This window comes from Nannospalax galili, unplaced genomic scaffold (genome assembly GCF_000622305.1).
Source record: "Nannospalax galili isolate Female #2095 unplaced genomic scaffold, S.galili_v1.0 scaffold795, whole genome shotgun sequence".
NCBI lineage: Eukaryota > Metazoa > Chordata > Mammalia > Rodentia > Spalacidae > Nannospalax > Nannospalax galili.
This window is the reverse complement of record NW_008336391.1, coordinates 710,753-715,295: the sequence shown is the minus strand read 5'-3', so window position 1 is coordinate 715,295 and position 4,543 is coordinate 710,753.

Below are 4,543 nucleotides of genomic sequence, written 5' to 3'. Positions count from 1 at the left end.
TATATATATTATTAGATTTAATCTGATTTCATGAGTTATAGTTATTATCATCTGTACTTTATAGACAAGAAGCTGAGATTCAGAGAAGTTATGAGAAATTGCAGTCACTAGCTTATAAATGGTTTTAGCCAGGATTCCTGATCTGTGCTTACCAGTAGCAATCTTCTTTCAGACACAAGGAAAGATTAGATTGAAGAAAAAATAAAAACACAAGGCTACCAATCTCGATAAATTTACAGAGCAAAGATATTAGAGATTTCAAAGCAAAAAGTTTTTTTTTTTAATCCGACTAATTTAACAAGCAAGGTATGATGGTGCATGCCTACAGTCCTAGCACTTGGGAGGTAGAGACAGGAGGATTGGGACTTCAAGGCCATCCTTGGCTTATAGTGAATATGAGGCCAGCTTTCTCAAAATAAATAAAAATTTAAATTAGAGTAATTTATGGTGGCTCATACATTAAAAGCTGAGGCCATCTAAGAGCAATGGCTTAGTGAAAAAGAGGAATTGTTGATTATAAAATACACAATTTTAGAGCAATAGAGCTGCAACTGACCTGCAACCACTTCCTCTGAGGGCTACCTCTCATAGCTTTGGAGAGCACTATGTAGGTGCCAAGAGAAAACATCAATGGATGATCCAACACTAGCTTTAAGACCAAATAACCACATCGATGGCCAGCACAGCATATGTCTCTGGTGCAGTATTAACACTCTTATCTTGAAGACAATCAATGGCTACCTAATTTGACTAAATTCCCACTCAAAGGGAAGAAACTCAAGTGTGGTAATATAAACATAACCTAATATACATGGCTGGAGTGACCATAGGTCTGAGCAAAAACTCCAAGACTGTCACATCATTAGACTAATGTGATTTCTTACTATGTGCAAAACATGTATCCTTATATTTACAGACAAATATCCCAGTTACCACTCATCAAAGAAGCTCATTTTGCACTAAGACTTGGTAGAAACTATTACCAAGTACCACAACTCGTCACACACGACATTGTCTATGAATTGTCCAGGCCTAAGTGACATATCTACAATGCAACCTCCTCACTTTAAACTCTTGAACACAGAACACGGATAAAGAAGAGGACACTAATGAATCTCTCAGTTCTCAATAATGAAGCTCCCTCATGCAGTGGAGGGCCAGGAACACAAAAGGTCACAAATAGCCAAAGTGTAGAGACCAAGTCTAGTGAATGCTGGTCCTTAGACAAGATCCCTTTATTAAACTCCACCCACAAAAGACTCAGGGACCATTGCAGAAGAGGGGGCAGAAAGATTGTAAGAGCCAGGGAGGAGGTGCATGACCATATGGAAATGGAGTTCTACAAACTCTTGGGAACCTGCTTATATGATTTTATGGCAATAGTGTCAGCATACACAAGTCCCATGCAAACTCAGGCAGACAATAACCCAGCATAGAACTGGGAAAATGAACAGCAGACCTCAGTCTCATCTGAAGAAATGTTGGCAATCGATTGCTGCTAGAAGAGCTGATCTTCCTAAAACAAGGGGTTCTGGATAGGCTGACTGGACTTGTAGACGGACTTGCACTGGGGAAACAGCTGGGGACACTGACAACCCAGTGGGCTTTAACAGGGATGATTCAGTATATGTGCTCCAGTGGGGGGGATGTGGGAGGGTGCCAGTGGGGATGGGGGTATAAAGATGATTAAGATTGTTTAAGCTGTTCTGTATGAAATACACAAAAAATTCAATAAAAAATATTTCAAAAAAAAGTAGATAAAATGTATAATTTAGCAAATGTGTTTAGCTTCATTCTTCCTCTAGGTCAGCCATGTGATGGGAAGGAGGAAGAACTGCAGTCGGGGGCGGATCCTGAAATGGCACTAACTCATTTAAACAAGGACAATGCAAGGAGCTCTCACCAAGAGCAATGAGAGCAAGAAAAGTTCAGAAGCCATAAAAATCTAAACCATTCAGGAAAGTGTTTGAGTTGATGGCTTGAGGTGGTTTGGAAAATAATTTTCTGGCTCATCTCTTCTTAGAGAGAACAGAGGAACATGCAACAATTTGATCTCAATCTTGACAAGAGACTTACAGAAACCCATATATCAAGTTTCTTGTTTCTCAAAGCCTTGCCTTAAACTCTTGTTATTCACATCAGTTCCTGGATTCCAGGGTGTATAAGCCAAGAACTTTGCAATCATGAATAAGTGGGTTCCATGCTGTGCAAAGTCTGTTTTTTCCTTATTGAGGTTTTTCTATGGAGTGTTGTATGGAGGTTACATCATGCATAACAATTGTATTCATCCCATCAGCTGATTGCAGACATCCCTCTCAGGAAAGCGTCCATCCTGATATGCCCCACTCTATTACCCAACTTTGAGGCAATGATTCATGAAGTCACAGATACCATAGAGGTGTGAAATATGAAATACTCAGGAGATGAGGTTGTTTTAATTCCTTGCTCAATCACAATGTGTTCTGTACAACAAGAGAGTGGCAAGCTGTGTAAATCATCAAAACATGCATATAGGAACCACAGCATCTCATACCATAGTTTTAATCTCCACAGATACGCAGAGTAATGTGTCACCTAAGCTAAACCTTGATGAGTGACAATAGCCGTGCCCCTCTATAGATAGTATGTATGTACTGCCCAAGTTCATAACTACACATCTAGACTTTATTATATGAAAATTTATTGTGCTTTGGTTTGCAGTGCTATGGACCAAATTCGGGGTCTTCATAAGCTTGGCAAGTGAGCCATACCCCAGCCTTATTCTATGAAAATTGTATTGGATCTTCACATAGACCTTTATAACTTTTTATATTTTGTTTTATTATGTATGTGTGTGATGTGCAGGCATGTTGTATACATGTATTCATGTGTATGGCAGTGAATTTACACATGTTCATGCATGGGGAGGCCCAAGGTTGATGTCAGGTATCTTCCTCAATTGCTCTCCACCTTACGTATTGAAGTAGGATCTCTTGCTGAATCTAGAGCTTGACACTTCGGCTAGTCTGGATAGCCAACTTGATATAGGCATTCTCTGGTTCCCCAATCCACAGGCTGGAATTACAGGTGGGCTACCTGCCCACTGGCTTTTACTGGGTTCTGGGGATCTGAACTCTGGTCCTCACATTTGCACAGCAAGCATTTCCCCCTATCCCTAGTACTACAACTTTTAATTTTACATATAGTTCTAAAACCCTGATATTTCGTAGATTAACATAAATAAAAATAGAAGATACTTCCATATATTTGTTGGATTTAATGTTTCAAAGCCTTCTTTTTCACCTATAAAGTTGCATAAATTATATGTATTTCATAATTAGGGTAGGCATGAGGATGTAATTAGCACATGTACATAAAGTTTAAATACAAGGCAAGTACTCTGGAGTATAAACACATATTAGTTCATAGAACCACATTATGAGCCAAAGACTTTTCCTGAGGCTCAATCAAATAGGAACCCCTTTCCAAGATAAAGAAAACTGTGACTCTAAAATCACCCAGAGATCAAATGCTGAACACAATGAAGCCTTCCTAGGGGATTTTCCAGGATAGCTTTGACTTATGTGATTGTCTTTATCATCAGCATTCATACCTCTTAGCTACTCAAATTTCTAGTATATGAATATAACTAGCACAGGGGTAAACAGCCTTTCCTAATTTCATTGCATTGTGTTATAAGAGAGTAGTCAGTGTCCTCAATGATGAACAGAGTCATCAGGCAAAGTGTGTGTGTTACCTAGTGCTCTGAAAAGGAGGCAAAGGAAACACAAATGTTGAAAAAATATTGTCTAAAAAACTAATTTTCCAAAAATACTTAGGGAATAAACACACAGTTGGTCAAAACAATACATTCATTCGAACCACAGTTAATCACTTGTCCTGGGGTTACACTGGAAAACAGGACCACATTGGAATGCAGGACCACAGTCTTTACTATCTTCCATTCATATGTCAAGATGACTCTCTTCAGACCTGGGACTCAAATACCAAGGTAAGTTCTTTACATGGAAAGAATGAGACACTGCTCTAGTTTTAGCTGTGTTGTGACAAACACCATGACCAAAGGTAACTTGGGAGAAGAGAGCGATTGTTTGAGCTTACAAAATACAGTCCATCAGTGATGGAAGTTAGAACAGGAACTCAAGCAGGAACTTAAAGCAGAAACCATGGAGGAATGCTGCTGCTGGCTCTCAGCCCAGTGCTCTTATAGCTTCCTCATACAGCCCAGATCCAGTTGTTCAGGAAATGGTGCTGGCCACAGTGGGCTGGGCCCTCCTACATCAATAAACAGTCAAGACAATCCTTCCAGACAAGCTCACAGACCACTGTGGTCTGGGCAGTCCTTCAACTGAGATTCTCTTCTTGGATGATTCTAGGCTGCATCAAGCTGACAACCACCTAATTATTTGCTCTCTTGGGTTCTTTACTTTCCCTATTAACTTATTATATCTTTTCAAGTTGATTTGTTAATATCACATTACATATTATGCATATTAGCCTTTGCTTTTGAATTATAAACATACAGAATTTGGACATTGTTAGT